This window comes from Triturus cristatus, chromosome 7, assembly GCF_964204655.1.
Source record: "Triturus cristatus chromosome 7, aTriCri1.1, whole genome shotgun sequence".
Classification (NCBI taxonomy): Eukaryota; Metazoa; Chordata; class Amphibia; order Caudata; family Salamandridae; genus Triturus; species Triturus cristatus.
In genome coordinates, this window is record NC_140590.1 from 278,048,294 (window position 1) to 278,067,174 (window position 18,881).

Below are 18,881 nucleotides of genomic sequence, written 5' to 3' on the forward strand. Positions count from 1 at the left end.
CAGACAACTCTGAGAGTATGTGTCAAATGGCCTGCGTCCCATTCGAATGGGGAGGGGTCTCCGGCCTGTTGAAGGTGACGGTCCGGGACGATGCCCCCGTGGACTGCCTCCTGGGGAATGACCTCGAGAGTTCCCCGTGGGCCACAGTTGAGAGAAGAGAGCACCTGGGGATGCTGGGCCTCCCGGACTGGGCCTGTATAACCACCCGGTCCATGGCCGCCCGTGCCGTCCCCCGATCAGAAGAACCGGAATGGCCAGCACCTCCGCCCCCGGTCGCCCCAGTAGAAGACAGCGACGAGGCCAGCCTCCCAGACCCGACGACCGAAGGGGACGCGCAACCCCAGGACCTTCCCGACCTGGCTCAGTGGCGTCAAGAAGGGGGGCCCACCCAAGAACAGTTCCGCCAGGAACAAAAGACCTGTCCCTCCCTCGAGGGACTCCGCCAACAAGCCAGCGCCCAGAACGCAGGGGACTCCACCGGAACTCACTGGGTCTACTGGGATAACGACCTGCTATACAGCGAGCAAAGAATCGCCGAGCTGGGGGCCGGTCGAGTACTGGTGGTACCTCTCCGCTTCAGAGACTTTCTGCTCAACCTGGCCCACGATGTCCCCCTGGCTGGACACCTGGGCCAGGACAAAACGTACAGCCGCCTAGTGACCCACTTTTTCTGGCTGAAAATGAGGAACGACGTCCTGAACCACTGCCGATCTTGACCCACATGCCAAGCCAGCGGGAAGAGTGGTCGGAAGCTGAAAGCCCCTCTGCAACCCTTCCCTGTGGTCACCACCCCGTTCGAGAGGGTGGGGATAGACATTGTAGGGCCTCTGGACCCCCGCACGGCACAAGGACACAGGTTCATCTTAGTACTGGTGGACCATGCCACCCGCTACCCCGAGGCGGTGCCCCTACGGACCGTGACCGCTCCGGTGGTTGGCCGGGCCCTAATGGGGATCTTCTCCCGGGTAGGCTTCCCCCGAGAAGTCGTCAGCGATCGAGGCACGAACTTTATATCCAAATACATGAAGTCCCTCTGGCAACAATGCGGGGTCACCTACAGATTCACGACCCCCTATCACCCCCAAGGGAACGGACTAGTGGAGCGTTTTAACCGCACTCTCAAGGGGATGATTGGGGGATTGGAAGAGCCCCTCCGTCGCCAGTGGGAGGTACTACTCCAGTGCCTCCTCTTCGCCTACCGAGAAGTTCCCCAGAAGTCCCTCGGTTTTAGCCCTTTCGAACTCCTGTACGGGCACCCTGTGCGAGGGCCCCTCAGCCTAGTAAAAGAAGGTTGGGAGATGGCCCCCCTAAAGACCCCTCCAGACGTCTTCAAATACATCCTGGCCCTACGCAATCAGACCCGGCGCTTCAGTGAGATGGCCAAGGCGAACCTCGAGGCCAGCCAGGAGGACATGAAGAGGTGGTATGATCACAATGCCTCCTCCGTCGAGTTCGAGCCTGGACAACAAGTATGGGTGATGTCCCCCACCGAACCATGTGCCTTGCAAGATAAGTGGACGGGGCCCTTCAAAGTGGTCGAGCGCAAAAGCCCCGTCACTTACCTCATCGACCTGGGGACCTCCCGGAACCCCCTTCGGGTCCTCCACACCAACCGACTCAAACCACACTTTGTGAGCTCAGAACTCAGCCTCCTGATGGCTACGGACAGTGGGGCAGAGGAAGACTCCGAACCCCTCCCGGATCTTCTGAAGACTCAGAAGAATGACGGCTCCGTGGACGGGGTCCGGCTCTCTGACGCCCTCACTTCGGAGCAACGCCAGGGCTGCCGGAACCTCCTGCTGCAGTTCGCTACCCTGTTCTCCCTCACCCCCGGGGTCACCCCTTGGTGTTTGCACGACGTGGACACCGGGGACAGTCCCCCTGTCCGACACCGGGCCTACCGCGTACCAGATCGGGTACGGGCCTGCATACAGGAGGAAGTGGCCAAGATGCTCACAATCGGGGTCATCGAGCCCTCGGACAGTCCCTGGGCCAGTCCGGTTGTATTGGTTCCCAAAGCCGCAGCCCCCGGCACCGCACCTGAACTGAGATTCTGCGTCGACTACCGGGGCTTGAACGCTGTCACCCGGACCGACGCTCATCCGATCCCCCGAGCAGACGAGCTGATCGACCGGCTGGGGGCCGCCCGCTACCTTAGTATCTTCGACCTAACAGCGGGCTACTGGCAGATCGGCCTCACACCCAGGGCTCAGGAACGGTCAGCCTTCTCTACCCCCGATGGCCACTACCAATTCAAGGTCATGCCCTTCGGCATGAAGAATGCCCCCGCCACGTTTCAACGCCTCGTGAACCAGGTCTTGGCGGGGCTCGAAGAGTTCAGCGCTGCCTACCTGGACGATATCGCTGTATACAGCCGCCACTGGCCCGACCACCTCCGTCACCTCCAAGAGGTCCTACAGGCCCTCCAGCGGGCCGGCCTCACAATTAAGGCCGGCAAGTGCCAAATTGGCCAAGGGTCTGTGACCTACCTTGGGCACCAAGTGGGAAGCGGGCTGGTGGCCCCGCTACAACTTAAGATTGCTGCCATCCAGTCCTGGCAGCCCCCCGTCACCCAGACCGAGGTCCGAGCCTTCTTGGGGCTCACCGGCTACTACCGGCGGTTCGTGAAGGACTACGGCAGCATCGTGGGGCCCCTCACGGGTCTCACGTCCAAAAACCAACCGAAGCGGATTAACTGGACCCCCGATTGTCAAGCGGCCTTCGAGAAGCTGAAGGCCGCCCTGTGCACCGCCCCTGTGCTCCAGGCCCCCGATTACAGTCGGGAATTCGTGGTACAGACCGACGTCTCCGACCACGGCATCGGAGCCGTCCTTTCTCAGTTAAACCCCGAAGGTCATGACCAGCCGGTGGCCTTCATCAGTCGACGTCTCCTGGCCCGAGAACAGCGCTGGAGCACCATCGAGAGGGAGGCCTTCGCAGTGGTGTGGGCCCTCAAAAAGCTCCGGCCCTATCTCTTCGGTACCCACTTCCGGGTACAAACCGACCATCGACCCCTGCAGTGGCTGATGCAGATGCGGGGGGAGAACCCAAAACTCTTGCGCTGGTCCATTTCCCTGCAGGGAATGGACTTCACGGTGGAGCACCGACCAGGCCAAGACCACGCCAACGCGGATGGCCTGTCCCGCTTTTTCCGCCTCGACGAAGAGAGTCCCCAAGGAGATGGGTGACTCTCCCCGCCTTCAGCTGGGGGGGACGCATGTTGGACAGGCCCCACGAAGGGCTTGCTCCCTCCCCGCACGACAGGGCCTGAGCTCCGGCCCACCAGGCATAACCCACGAAAAGCACCTGTACCCCGTCTCCCGACGGATCTTCTGCCCTCGGACCTCTACTCATCACGAGGCCCAGCCCCACCGGCTCCCCCGGCCGGTGCAAGCCGCCATCTTGGGCCCTGCACCACGAGGCCGCGTGGCCTCGCCCCGACCCTAACCCCGGGCCTGGCCGGCCCCGACATCCCGGCACCACCATCCACCCAGGAGGTGAGCGGACCACTTGGCAGGTCAATGGGAGAACGAAGTGTCAAGAGCTCTTCCCCCGCCAGGTGCCGATCGCCTCCAGCTCCCCCAGGCGCTGGCTCCACCCCCTGCTGGGTGTCTGGATACCTTCATCCCGGGCCCTCCAACCTCCAAGTGCGAGGGTCCGGACATCAAAGGGCGCCTGCCCTATAACTGGGGCAACTCCGGAGCAGGAAGGCAGTTGTATCCTGGAGTCGAGAGACACCGAGAGAACTCAGCCGTGACGGACTACTGGCGCTGCCGTAGCCCGCTCTTGTGAACCATCGTCCTGCCTGCTGGCGCTGCCGCGGCCTTCTGCAACATCCATCCTCGTCGGGACCTGCTGGCGCTGCCGCGGCCCGTTGTAACGACCATCCTCACCGGGACCTGCTGGCGCTGCCGCGGACCGTACATCGACCATCTTTCCGGGACCTGCTGGCGCTGCCGCGGACCGTGTACCGACTATCTCGACCGGGACCTGCTGGCGCTGCCGCGGCCCGTACCAACTAAACCACCAAGCTCGAGGATTGTGAGCTAGTCATCATCTCATCCGAACTACCTGACTGGTAAACAGACTGTCCCGCTACCCCTTGCCCTGCTTTGAGAGACTTGAATCGAGGGGACCCCTGAGTCCAGACCTCCTTGTACCATTCAACCGTACCTTAAGAAGTGCTTATAAAGAACACTGAACCTTATCCGTGTGTGGTATCTGTCTGTGGGGGGGAAGTTACTTGTCTGTACGATCGCTGGAGACGGCTCTCCCCGGAGACCTCTCCTCCTGACCCCGGCCGACCCTCCCGGTCCGTCTACCCTTTCTAACAGCCAATGCTTGGTGTGGCTGTGTGTGTGGTTGTGTGTGTGTGTGTGGTTGTGTGTGTGTGATAGTGTGTGTGTGGTTGTGTGTGTGTGTGGTTGTGTGTGTGTGGTTGTGTGTGTGTGGTTGGGTGTGTGTGTGTGGTTTTCTGTGTGATTTGTGTGTGTGGTTGTGTGTGTGGGAGTGGTTGTGGGTGTGGGTGCGGTTGTGGGTGTGAATGTGTGGTTGTGTGTGGTTGTGTGTGTGGTTATGTGTGTGTGGTTATGTGTGTGTGGTTGTGTGTGTGGTTGTGGTTGTGTGTGTGGTTATGTGTGTGTGGTTGTGTGTGTGGTTGTGTGTGTGTGTGGTTGTGTGGATGGTTGTGTGGTTGTGTGGGTGGTTGTGTGTGTGGTTGTGTGTGTGTGGTGTGTGTGTGTGGTGTGTGTGTGGTTGTGTGTGTGGTTGTATGTGTGGTTGTATGTGTGGTTGTATGTGTGGTTGTGTGTGTGGTTGTAGTTGTGTGTGGTTGTGTGTGTGTGGTTGTGGTTGTGTGTGTGGTTCTGTGTGTGGTTCTGTGTGTGGTTGTGTGTGGGTGCAGTTGTGGGTGCGGTTGTGTGTGTGTGTGTGTGGATGTGTGTGTGGTTGTGTGTGTGTGTGGTTGTGTGTGTGTGTGGTTGTGCATGTGTGTTTGTGTATGTGGTTGTGTGTTTTTGTGTGAGTGTGTGGTTGGGTGTGTGTGTGGTTGTGTGTGTGGTTGTGCGTGTGGTTGTGTGGTTGTGTGTGTGTGGTTGTGTGTAGTTGTGTGGGGTTATGTGGTTGTGGTTGTGTGTGTGGTTGTGTGTGGTTGTGTGTGTGGTTGTGTGTCGTGTGTGTGTGGTTGTGTGTGTGGTTGTGGTTGTGTGTGTGTGGTTGTGTGTGTGGTTGTGTGGGTAGTTGTGTGTGGTTGTGTGTGTGGTTGTGTGTGTGGTTGTGGTTGTGTGTCTGGTTATGGTTGTGTGTGTTGTGCATGTGGTTGTGTGTGGTTGTGTGTGTAGTTGTGTGTGTGTGGTTGTGTGTGGTTGTGTGTGTGGTTGTGTGTATGGTTGTGTGTGGTTGTGTGTGTGGTTGTGTGTGTGGTTGTGTGTGTGGTTGTGTGTGTGGTTGTGGTTGTGTGTGTGGAGGTGTGGTTGTGTGTGGTTGTGTGTGTGTGATTTTGTGTGTGTGGTTGTGTGTGTGGTTGTGAGTGTGTGGATGTGTGTGGTTTTATGTGTTGTTGTGTGTGTGGTTGTGGTTGTGTGTGTGGTTGTGTGTGTGGTTGTGGTTGTGGGTGTGGTTGTGTGTACGATTGTGTGTGGTTGTGTGTGTGTGTGGTTGTGTGTGTGGTTGTGTGTGTGGTTGTGGTTGTGTGTGTGTGGTTGTGTGTGTGGTTGTGTGTGTGGTTGTGCGTGTGGAGGTGTGGTTGTGTGTGGGTGTGTGTGTGTGGTTTTGTGTGTGTGGTTGTGTGTGTGTGGTTTTGTGTGTGTGGTTGTGTGTGGGTGCGGTTGTGGGTGTGGTTGTGTGTGTGTGTGTGTGTGTGTGTGTGAATGTGTGGTTGTGTGTGGTTGTGTGTGGTTGTGTGTGTGGTTGTGGTTGTGTGTGTGGTTTTGTGTGTGTGTGTGTGTGTGGTTGTGTGTGTGGTTGTGCATGTGTGTTTGTGTATGTGGTTGTGTGTTTTTGTGTGTGTGAGTGGTTGGGTGTGTGTGTGGTTGTGTGTGTGGTTGTGCATGTGGTTGTGTGGTTGTGTGTGTGTGGTTGTGTGTAATTATATGTTTGGTTGTGGTTGTGTGTGGTTGTGTGTGTGGTTGTGTGTCGTGTGTGTGTGATTGTGTGTGTGGTTGTGGTTGTGTGTGTGTGGTTGTGTGTGTGGTTGTGTGTGTAGTTGTGGGTGGTTGTGTGTGTGGTTGTGTGTGTGGTTGTGGTTGTGTGTGTGGTTGTGGTTGTGTGTGTGTCTGGTTGTGGTTGTGTGTGTTGTGCGTGTGGTTGTGTGCGGTTGTGTGTAGTTGTGTGTGTGTGGTTGTGGTAGTGTGTGTGGTTGTGTGTATGGTTGTGGTTGTGTGTGTGGTTGTGTGTGTGGTTGTGTGGGTGGAGGTGTGGTGTGTGTGTGTGTGTGTGTGTGTGTTTTGTGTGTGTGGTTGTGTGTGTGGTTGTGTGTGTGTGTGTATGTGTGTGGTTTTATGTGTGGTTGTGTGTCTGGTTGTGGTTGTGTGCGTGGTTGTGGTTGTGGGTGTGGTTGTGTCATGGTTGTGTGTGGTTGTGTGTGTGGTTGTGTGTGTGGTTGTGTGTGTGGTTGTGGTTGTGTGTGTGGAGGTGTGGTTGTGTGTGGTTGTGTGTGTGTGTGTGGTTTTGTGTGTGGTTGTGTGTGTGGTTGTGTGTGGTTGTATGTGTGTTGTGTGTGTGGTTGTGTTTGTGGTGTGTGTGTGGTTGTGTGTGTGGTTGTGTGTGTGGTTGTGGTTGTGTGTGTATGTGGTGTGTGTGTGTGTGTGGTTGTGGTTGTGGTTGTGCATGTGGTTGTGGTTGTGTGTGTGTGGGTGTGGTTGTGTGGTTGGGTGTGGTTGTGCGTGGTTGTGTGGGTGTGGTTGTGTGTGTGGTTGTGTGTGTGGTTGTGTGTGTGTGGTGTGTGTGTGTGTGTGTGTGTGGTGTGTGTGTGTGTGTTGTGTGTGTGGTTGTGTGGTTGTGTGTGGTTGTGTGTGTGTGTGTGTGTGTGTGTGTGGGTGTGTGTGTGGTTGTGTGTGGTTGTTTGTGGTTGTGTGTGTGGTTGTGGTTGTGTGTCTGTGGTTGTGGTGTGTGTGGGGTTGTGGTGTGGGTGTGTGTGTGGTTGTGGTTGTGTATGTGGTTGTGTGTGGTTGTGTGTGTGGTTGTGTGTGTGGTTGTGTGTGTATGTGTGTGGTTGTGGTTGTGTTTGTGGTTGTGTGTGTGTGGCTGTGTGTGTGGTTGCTGTGTGGTTGTGTATGTGTGTGTGTGTTGTGTGTGTGTGATAGTGTGTGTGGTTGTGTGTGTGTGTGTTTGTGTGTGTGTGGTGTGTGTGTGTGTGTGTGTGTGTGTGTGTGTGTGTGGTTTTCTGTGTGCTTTGTGTGTGTGGTTGTGTGTGTGGAGTGGTTGTGGGTGTGGGTGCGGTTGTGGGTGTGAATGTGTGGTTGTGTGTGGTTGTGTGTGTGGTTATGTGTGTGTGTTGTGTGTGTGTGGTTGTGTGTGTGGTTGTGCTTGTGTGTGTGGTTATGTGTGTGTGGTGTGTGTGTGGTTGTGTGTGTGTGTGGTGTGTGGATGGTTGTGTGGTTGTGTGGGTGGTTGTGTGTGTGGTTGGTGTGTGTGGTGTGTGTGTGTGTAGTGTGTGTGTGGTTGTGTGTGTGTGTGTTGTGTGTGTGGTTGTATGTGTGGTTGTATGTGTGGTTGTAGTTGTGTGTGGTTGTGTCTGGCTGTGTGTGTGTGGTTGTGTGGTTGGTTGTGGTTGTGTGTGTGGTTCTGTGTGTGGTTGTGTGTGGGTGCAGTTGTGGGTGCGGTGTGTGTGTGTGGTGTGTGGATGTGTGTGTGTGTGTGGATGTGTGTGTGGTTGTGTGTGTGTGTGTGTGTGTGTGTGTGTGGTTGTGCATGTGTGTTTGTGTATGTGGTTGTGTGTTTTTGTGTGAGTGTGTGGTTGGGTGTGTGTGTGGTTGTGTGTGTGGTTGTGCGTGTGGTTGTGTGGTTGTGTGTGTGTGGTTGTGTGTAGTTGTGTGGGGTTATGCGGTTGTGGTTGTGTGTGTGGTTGTGTGTGGTTGTGTGTGTGGTTGTGTGTCGTGTGTGTGTGGTTGTGTGTGTGGTTGTGGTTGTGTGTGTGTGGTTGTGTGTGTGGTTGTGTGTGTAGTTGTGTGTGGTGTGTGTGTGGTTGTGTGTGTGGTGTGGTTGTGTGTGTGGTTGTGTGTGTGTGTGTCTGGTTTGGTTGTGTGTGTTGTGTGTGTAGTTGTGTGTGTGTGGTTGTGTGTGGTTGTGTGGTTGTGTGTATGGTTGTGTGTGGTTGTGTGTGTGGTTGTGTGTGTGGTTGTGTGTGTGGTTGTGTGTGTGGTTGTGGTTGTGTGTGTGGAGGTGTGGTTGTGTGTGGTTGTGTGTGGTTGTGTGTGTGTGATTTTGTGTGTGTGGTTGTGTGTGTGGTTGTGTGTGTGTGGATGTGTGTGGTTTTATGTGTGGTGTGTGTGGTGTGGTTGTGTGTGTGGTTGTGTGTGTGGTTGTGGTTGTGGGTGTGGTTGTGTGTAAGATTGTGTGTGGTTGTGTGTGTGTGTGGTGTGTGTGTGGTTGTGTGTGTGGTTGTGGTTGGTGTGTGTGGTTGTGTGTGTGGTTGTGTGTGTGTTGTGAGTGTGGAGGTGTGGTTGTGTGTGGGTGTGTTGTGTGTGGGTGTGTGTGCGTGGTTTTGTGTGTGTGGTTGTGTGTGTGGTTGTGTATGTGGTTGTGTGTGGGTGCAGGATGTGGGTGTGGTTGTGTGTGTGTGTGTGTGTGAATGTGTGGTGTGTGTGGTTGTGTGTGGTTGTGTGTGTGGTTGTGGTTGTGTGTGTGTTTTGTGTGTGTGTGTGGTTGTGTGTGTGTGGTGGTTGTGTGTGTGGTTGTGCATGTGTGTTTGTGTATGTGGTTGTGTGTTTTTGTGTGTGTGAGTGGTTGGGTGTGTGTGTGGTTGTGTGTGTGGTTGTGTGTGTGTGGTTGTGTGTAATATATGTTTGGTTGTGGTTGTGTGGTGTGTGTGATTGTATGTGTGGTTGTGGTTGTGTGTGTGTGGTTGTGTGTGTGGTTGTGTGTGTAGTGTGGGGTGGTTGTGTGTGTGGTTGTGTGTGGGTTGTGGTTGTGTGTGTGGTTGTGTGTGTGTCTGGTTGTGGTTGTGTGTGTTGTGTGTGTGGTTGTGTGTGGTTGTGTGTGTAGTTGTGTGTGTGTGGTTGTGTGTGGTAGTGTGTGTGGTTGTGTGTATGGTTGTGTGGTTGTGTGGTTGTGTGTGTGGTGTTGTGTGTGGTTGTGGTTGTGTGTGTGGAGGTGTGGTTGTGTGTGGTTGTGTGTGTGTGTGTGGTTTTGTGTGTGTGTGTTGTGTGTGTGGTTGTGTGTGTGGTTGTGTGTGTGTGTGGATGTGTGTGGTTTTATGTGTGGTTGTGTGTCTGGTTGTGGTGTGTGTGTGGTTGTGTGTGTGGTTGTGGGTGTGGTTGTGTGCATGGTTGTGTGTGGTTGTGTGTGTGTTGTGTGTGTGGTTGTGTGTGTGGTTGTGGTTGTGGTTGTGTGTGTGGAGGTGTGGCTGTGTGTGGTTGTGTGTTGGTTTTGTGTGTGTGGTTGAGTGTGTGGTTGTGTGTTGTTGTATGTGTGGTTGTGTGTGTGGTGTGTGTGGTGTGTGTGTGGTTGTGTGTGTGGTTGTGGTTGTGTGTGTATGTGGTGTGTGTGTGTGTGGTTGTGCATGTGGTTGTGGTTGTGTGTGTGTGTGGGGTGTTTTGTGTGTGTGGTTGTGGTGTGGTTGTGTGTGTGGTTGTATGTGGTGTGTGTGTGTGTTGTGTGTGTGTGTGGATGTGTGTGTGTGTGTGTGTGTGTGTGTGTGTGTGTGTGTGTGTGGATGTGTGTGGTGGTTGTGGTGGTGTTTGTGGTGTGTGTGTGGTTGTGGTTGTGTGTGTGTGGTGTGGTTGTGTGTGCGGTTGTGGTGTGGTTGTGTGGTTGTGTGTGGTTGTGTGTGTGTGTGTGTGTGTGGATGTGTGTGTGGTTGTGTGTGGTTGTTTGTGGTTGTGTGTGTGGTTGTGGTTGTGTGTGTGTGGTTGTGGTTGTGTGTGCGGTTGTGGTTGTGTGTGTGGTTGTGGTTGTGTATGTGGTTGTGTGTGGTTGTGTGTGTGGTTGTGTGTGTGTGTGTGGTTGTGGTTGTGTTTGTGGTTGTGTGTGTGTGGTTGTGTGCATGTGGTTGTGTGTGTGTGTGGTTGTGGGTGTGTGGTTGTGGCTGTAGTTGGGTGTGGTTGTGTGTGGTGGGTGTGGTTGTGTGTGTGGTTGTTTGTGGGGTTGTGTGTGTGTGGTTGTGTGTGTGTGGCTGTTTGTGGTTGTGTGTGTGGTTGTGTGTATGGTTGTGTGTGTGGTTGTGTGTGTGGTTGTGTGTGTGTGGTTGTGTGTGTGTGGTTGTGTGGTTGTGGTTGTGTGTGTGGTTGTGGGTGTGGTTGTGTTGGTTGTGGTTGTGTGTGTGGTTGTGGGTGTGGTTTTGTGTGTGGTTGTGTGTGTGTGGTTGTGTGTGTAATTGTGTGTGGGGTTGTGTGTGGGGTTGTGTGTGTGGTTGTGTGTGTGGTTGTGTGTGTGGTTGTTGAGTGTGTGTGGTTGTGGGTGTGGTTGTATGTGTGTGTGTGTGGTTGTGTGTATGTGTGTGGTTGTGTGTGTGCATGGTTGTGTGTGTATGGTTGTATATGTGGTTGTGTGTGTGGTTGTGATTGTGTGTGTGTGGTTGTGTGTGTGGTTGTGCGTTTGGTTTTGGTTGTGTGTGTGGTTGTGGTTGTGTGTGTGGTTGTGTGTGTGACAGTAATACTAAAAGCATATCAAAATAAAGGAACACAAACATCGAGTTTGTGGAAAGAGAAAGCACATTGTAAGTCAAACGGGCGCAGCAAAGCATTAACACAACAACATGTTCTTTGATGTTTGATGTTCTTTGAACGAGAACATCAAAGAGGCGCCGCAAAAGTGATCCCGGGCAAAAGTGAAAGTGATCGCGGGCGCGTAATGAGCATGATGAGGTTTGCCATATGGTGCCTCTGCTCCTAAGCGAGCGCCCGCGCACATGCACTGTAGCTCTAGGCTGGCCATGGTAACATTTTCGGAGCCCTCACTAAAAGTCTCGCCAGACCAGCGCATGCGCTGGGTCAGGCGAGATCTAAAAAGGGAAAGGAAACTTTTCTTTTTTCTTTTTTAAATGCATCCTGTTTTCCTTTCAGGAAAACGGGCAGCATTTTTTTTTTAAATACTGCTTTATTTGAAAAAAGCAGTCACAGACATGGTGGTCTACTGACTCCAGAAGGCCAGAAGTATCCCTGTGATGTAATCCCTGTGAGTGCTAGTTATTCCCAATGGGTCATCATTTGCGAACTGCCTCATGAATAATAATGGGCAGGTCCCTTGCGACCCACTTGGAATCACAAACAGTATAAAACACACTGTTGTACATAGCTGCTTGTGATTTCCTAATAGCGAATAGCAAAAATTCACTATTAGGAAATCGCAAACGAAAGTCTATATACATCTGCCCCTATGTCACCAACAGATGCTTGAGATCTTTCAACTCATACCTCCTCCAAATCCCCATCTCAAGAAGGTCAGAAGGGGAGGAAGGTCTTTCAGGTTGTTGGCAGCAAAAGCCTGTAATGAGCTCCCAGCAGTTTAATTGAATTGGAGAGCTTGTTTTTGAGCAAACTTCAAACCTGTCTCTACCATTGAAGCGCATTATCAGTAACATGGCTTTTATTTATGATTAGTGCCAGGATGCCCTTACTGGGCAGCTTCTCTGCACTTTATAAATTCCAGTAATTTATCCTCAGGGAGCCATGCAGTGGGACAAAAAGGCACCCCATTAATTTATGTCCCGAAAATTGCTAGGAATGGATGACTGAGAGTGAAGGGAACTCAACAGGCCCCGCTGGGTCATGGGCCTGAGACAACAAGGTAAGACATCGCCTGACAGATCAACTAACATTCACCAATTCCAGCTAAAGGAAAGAAACATAGAGGCCACCTGGAACATGGAAGCCACCTGGAACATGGCAGCCACCTGGAACATGGAAGCCACCTGGAACATGGAAGCCACCTGGAACATGGAAGCCACCTGGAACATGGAGGTAAATAAGTAAGTAAGTCTATTGTGGGTGTTTATTAGAGTAGTCGCAAAAAAAGTTATGTTCTTTCACTGAAATAAGTAGACCTCAAAAGGTAATAATGCAAACATCACTACTAAAAAAATGACACAAACATCCCTGCTCAAACGGGCTGGTAGGGAGGGGGTTTCCTTTGATCTGAAAAGTGTGGCAATTGCGCAAACAGAATGCATGATTCTTTGGAGCACAACTTTATTTCCAGGATGGTGAGCAGTCTGCCCCACAGTCGGTCCGAAGAGCCAGCGCTGAGTGGAGTGCACAAGTGAGAAGCACCGAGACCTGCTTAACCTTCATGTAGGCTACAAGTGAGACCTGCCAGAACCTGCCTAAACTCGAGGTTACTGTACAAGTGACAAGCGCCATGACTTGGTTGTTCCCGAGGTAAGCCTACAAGTGAGAAGCACCAAGACTCGACTATCCCCGAGGTAAGCCTACAAGTGAGAAGCACCAAGACTTGACTATCCCCGAGGTAAGCCTACAAGTGACAAGCGCTATGACTTGGTTGCCCCCGAGGTTAGAGTACAAGTGAGAAGCACCAAGACTTGACTATCCACGAGGTAAGCCTACAAGTGACAAGCGCCATGACTTGGTTGTCCCCGAGGTTAGAGTACAAGTGAGAAGCACCAAGACTTGACTATCCCCGAGGTAAGCTTACAAGTGACAAACGCCATGACTTGGTTGTCCCCTAGGTTAGAGTACAAGTGAGAAGCACCAAGACTTGACTATCCACGAGGTAAGCCTACAAGTGACAAGCGCCATGACTTGGTTGTCCCCGAGGTTAGAGTACAAGTGAGAAGCACCAAGACTTGACTATCCCCGAGGTAAGCTTACAAGTGACAAGCGCCATGACTTGGTTGTCCCCGAGGTTAGAGTACAAGTGAGAAGCACCAAGACTTGACTATCCCCGAGGTAAGCCTACAAGTGAGAAGCACCAAGACTTGACTATCCCCGAGGTAAGCCTACAAGTGACAAGCGCCATGACTTGGTTGCCCCCGAGGTTAGAGTACAAGTGAGAAGCACCAAGACTTGACTATCCACGAGGTAAGCCTACAAGTGACAAGCGCCATGACTTGGTTGTCCCCGAGGTTAGAGTACAAGTGAGAAGCACCAAGACTTGACTATCCACGAGGTCAGCCTACAAGTGAGCAGCACCAAGAGCTGATTAACCTCGATGTTGGTCTATGAGTGAGAAGTGTCAAAGCCTTCATAACCTCGATGTTGGTCTATGAGTGAGAAGTGTCAAAGCCTTCTTAACCTCGATGTTGGTCTATGAGTGAGAAGTGTCAAAGCCTTCTTAACCTCGATGTTGGTCTATGAGTGACAAGTGTCAAAGCCTTCTTAACCTCGATGTTGGTCTATGAGTGAGAAGTGCCAAAGCCTTCTTAACCTCGATAAAGCCTTCTTAACCTCGATGTTGGTCTATGAGTGAGAAGTGCCAAAGCCTTCTAAACCTTGATGTTGGTCTCTGAGTGAGAAGTGTCAAAACCTTCTTAACCTCGATGTTGGTCTATGAGTGAGAAGTGTCAAAGCCTTCTTAACCTCGATGTTGGTCTATGAGTGAGAAGTGTCAAAGCCTTCTTAACCTCGATGTTGGTCTATGAGTGAGAAGTGTCAAAGCCTTCATAACCTCGATGTTGGTCTATGAGTGAGAAGTGTCAAAGCCTTCTTAACCTCGATGTTGGTCTATGAGTGAGAAGTGTCAAAGCCTTCTTAACCTCGATGTTGGTCTATGAGTGAGAAGTGTCAAAGCCTTCTTAACCTCGATGTTGGTCTATGAGTGAGAAGTGTCAAAGCCTTCTTAACCTCGATGTTGGTCTATGACTGAGAAGTGTCAAAGCCTTCTTAACCTCGATGTTGGCGAACAAGTAAAAAGTGGATGAGTGAAAAGAACCAGGACTTGCTTAACCCCCAGGTTAGTGTATAAGTAAGACGAGCCATGACCTGCTTCACCTAGAGGTTAGCGTGCAAGTGAGAAGCGGCAAGACCTGCTGAGCCTTGATGTTAGTGTACGAATGAGAAGCACCAAGGTCTGCTGAGCCTTGATGTTAGTGTACGAATGAGAAGCGCCAAGACCTGCTGAGCCTTGATGTTAGTGTACGAATGAGAAGCGCCAAGCCCTGCTGAGCCTTGATGTTAGTGTACGAATGAGAAGCGCCAAGACCTGCTGAGCCTTGATGTTAGTGTACGAATGAGAAGCTCCAAGACCTTCCTGAGCCTTGATGTTAGTGTACGAATGAGAAGCTCCAAGACCTGCTGAGCCTTGATGTTAGTGTACGAATGAGAAGCTCCAAGACCTTCCTGAGCCTTGATGTTAGTGTACGAATGAGAAGCAGCAAGACCTGCTGAGCCTTGATGTTAGTGTACGAATGAGAAGCACCAAGGTCTGCTGAGCCTTGATGTTAGTGTACGAATGAGAAGCACCAAGGTCTGCTGAGCCTTGATGTTAGTGTACGAATGAGAAGCTCCAAGACCTTCCTGAGCCTTGATGTTAGTGTACGAATGAGAAGCGGCAAGACCTGCTGAGCCTTGATGTTAGTGTACGAATGAGAAGCACCAAGGTCTGCTGAGCCTTGATGTTAGTGTACGAATGAGAAGCGCCAAGACCTGCTGAGCCTTGATGTTAGTGTATGAATGAGAAGCACCAAGACCTGCTGAGCCTTGATGTTAGTGTACGAATGAGAAGCTCCAAGACCTTCCTGAGCCTTGATGTTAGTGTACGAATGAGAAGCGGCAAGACCTGCTGAGCCTTGATGTTAGTGTACGAATGAGAAGCACCAAGGTCTGCTGAGCTTTGATGTTAGTGTACGAATGAAAAGCGCCAAGACCTGCTGAGCCTTGATGTTAGTGTACGAATGAGAAGCTCCAAGACCTTCCTGAGCCTTGATGTTAGTGTACTGCTACCACTACAGCAGGAGGGATGGAACCTGTGATTAACCTTCTATGAGTGCGCCTGGGAAGATGATTTGGCATTTTTTAGAATGTATTCAGATGGAACTCTGCCCCCCAAAAGGATCCCCAGCAGCGGCTCCTCTGTAATGGCAGAGTAGTGTCACCCTACTGCGAGCCAGCAAAAATAAAAAGACAATAAAATTATTTTATCATTTTATTTTACTGGCTGAGCGGATGCCAGTCTAGGGTGGGCCAGGGCCATGGCAGGGGGGAGGAGTGGTGGGCACTTATAAATGCGCATGTCGGTTTGGCTGGCCGTCTTAGGCTGGCCAAACAGACATGTGCACTTGGGTTTCACCAACCCGGCTATATTCTACAGTCGGATGGAGAAACATCACAGATTCCCTGTGCCTGAGCGAGAGTCAAACCAGCTCGCTTAGGCCAATCCCGGTGCTTCTCTCATGCTTGGTATAGCATGAGAGCAGCGTCCAGATTAGGTGGAGGAGTCTATGCGCCTGTTCTGTGTGCTGTGTGGCAGAGGAGCGCCAAGGCGGCCTGCAGAGGAGCACCGCGGTCGGCAGCAGTCAGGTAACCCATGCTTTTCAATTTTAATTCCCCCCCGCACCTCACTTTATAAAGCAGCAGCCACCACTGCCTCTTGTGGGCACCGCTGTTAGTTATTGATCATGCCTAGTCATGTTTATACAATAAAGGTTTAACACTCAGGTGGGTCAGAGGACTTCTGTCTTCTGTGCAATAACCAGTTGCAAAGTCCTATCTCAAAAAAGTAACAACCCTGTTCACCCAACCACTTTCTCATGGTAAATCGACATCTTTAACCGATAGACATAGTGAGTCTACTGTGGGTGTTTATTAGAGTATTCGCAAAAAAGTTATGTTCTTTCACTGACATAAGTAAACCTCAACAGGTAATGATGCAAACATTACTACTAGTAATGGACACAAACATCAATACGTTTGGTCTTTATTACGTTTATGTAGCATTTTTGTTGTGATTGCCGCCGCTAGCATGAACACTTGAAGTGAATTATAGAGCAAGTCTGCAAATAATCGCCGCCAGGGAGCAGGGCCTGGGGAATAAGGCAGTGTCTCAGGCTAAAGGGATCCTTGTAAGGTCTGTGGTGTTTTGTTGCTTAAGCTCCTAAAACCAAGTGGGGGGCATGATACCCCACCCATCACCACTCCCCCAAAGAGGCAAGGAAGAGTGGCACTCATCCCCATCACATGATACCACAGGGGTCCACCAATTCAGGAACCAGAAGTCTTTCCTATTTACACCCCAAGTTCTGTTTTACTCCCGATTATCGATATTGGGAGAGTATTTATTACTTGCCCAGTGGTGAGTGCTGCCACTCAACCAGGGCTGCATCTGCTAAGGTGAAAATATCAAGATTCCGCATGAGGATGCCAATGTTTTTTCCCCGGTATTATCCGTCTTTATTCTCTAGAGTGTAACTTCTAACTGAAACAACTGAGTCGGGAATTTTATTAACCACACCCAATCACTATTCTTTTTGTAGTTTTATATAGCGCAAACTCGACCTGAAGGTATCGGAGCGCTTTACATGAGCACCCGTTGCGTTACAGACGGACACATTCATTCTTTGGGGACGGGGAGATTAAGTCATTTGCCCAGAATCATAGGATGTTTGAGCGTCCCACCTTCAAAGTCGACCGCCCTAGCCGTTAAGCCACACCCTCTCCCCCACTTGCATCACTAAAGTGCAGAGTCTGCTAGGGACCAAAGATTCCGAAGTTACCGGCACAGTTGCACTTTTCTGCATGTAAGTTACACTTACAAGAACTGCAAAAGGTGAGCCACGCATTGATGTTTTTGTCTGCCCACCGCGAGGACAGGCTGCCCTCGTGCAGACCCAGGGGATGCAAAACAGGCAGGTGGACTATTCGGGCTCTGACACTTGTCACATAGCATGGTATGTGACAGCTGTCACTCTTCATCAGAGAATTGGTCACTTCGAAACCTCCAGCCGAACGCAGCAAGGTGCTGGCTTCACATTTCACCGCTGTTCTTTCTACATAAACACCCTGGCGGGGAGAGAGGGAGGGGCGCTATCTGCAGTCGTCCGTCGCCAGACAAGTGGTCTAAACATCTCTGAAACAACAGCAGCTCCCCAACAAGGGGCACTTGAGGAACGGGGCGGGCCCAAGTTAGAGATGAAGCTATAATGCGAAAGACAGCAAGACAAAAGCATTGTTAGGAAACAAAGGCTCCCCGGCTGTCACCAACCCTGGGAAGTCTGCCCCAGTTACTTTTGGGCCATTCTGTTTGAGAAGAGTTGGGGTAAAAAAACAGGCTGTCGTAAAAAATAAATAATGAATAAAAAGAACAAGAATTTTCCATGAAAAGCAAGAGGCGGACCCCAGCTGGCTGCTGGGGAGAATCTCGGGAGAAAGACGCATTCCAGAAAGAGAAATTGTCAGGGGACCAGAATGTTATCAAAACACAATATTTGTGTCCCTGTGCACAGATGTCAGAGGGTGCTGTGAGAGTGTGGTCCTAATAGACCGGAGAAAGATGTTATTTTACTCGTTTTAATGGAGCTGAAATAAAAGATAAAGGGCCCCATGCATCAACCTAAAATCCGGTCGCAAACGGGCAGAGTTGCAGAATCTGCCACTTTGCGACTAGTATATGTGCATTTGGGATGCATCATCCCAGTTGCAAATATTGCTATTTAAGGAATCGCTAAATTTGCGATTACTTAAATTGCGATTGCATTTAAGCAATTGCAAATTGCAATTCCTTAAATGCAATGCATTAAACAAAAAAATTTAGTGAATTTGCTAATACGAATCGCAAATTACCATCAATCTAAAATTGATGGTAATTTTCGATTTTTTTCAAAGTCACATGTTACACACATGTGTACGCGCAACATATGGTTAAATTGTAATTTCAGAGGTGCAACAGGGTATCCTTTTGGAACCCTTGCACCCTTGAAACTGCATGCGCAACTTGCGAGTGCCTAATGGGTAATTGCAAATTGCGCATGCAATTCCCATTCATTTCTATGGGCCTCTGAGCCCATAGGAATGAATGGAAATCACTTCCTTAATTGCAACTCGCAATTGAGGAATTTGTAGGAATCGCTACATTTTATGCGATTCCTACATGCATAGGCAATAGCGATTCTTTAATTGTGATTCCTTAATGATCGCAATTAAAGTATCGCTGTTGTCTATGTTGATGCATGTGCCCCAAAATGCCAAATCACCCACTATCCAAAAAAGTAGAAATACCCTTTGAAAACGAGTTTGATGGAGTTAGGTGGAAAATAATGCAATAGAGCAGTGGGTCCCAACTTTTTAGAGCTACTACCCACATTTTTGGAGCGACAATTGTTTGCGACCCACCTAGCTTTAATGGAAATGAGACAGGCGATTTTTTTAATGTAACTAAAGCATTGTGTCGTAGTGCATTGTCATTTACAGATGCCACATTTTCCATTGAAATAACCACTAAATTTGCACAAACAGTTTTGCTGATAAACCCATTTTGCACGCAAATGATAATGTATGGAAGTCGGGTTTCGGTGAATATTTATACATTTTGCACCAATTATTAGTGTTGAATTGTTATGATCATATTAAAAAAATTAGGGAATATATACAAGCCCGTATCGCCTCCACAACGTCACTTTTACCAACGTTGAGGTGGCGATAGGGGCTGCGCCTTATGTACAAGGCAGCGTTAAGCCACGTAATATAAGGCCCGCTTTCATGCTACGATTATCGTGAAAGGGGTGGACAGTGGGTGTTGCGGTGGGCGTTCCACCGCAACACCCATTCATTTTGACG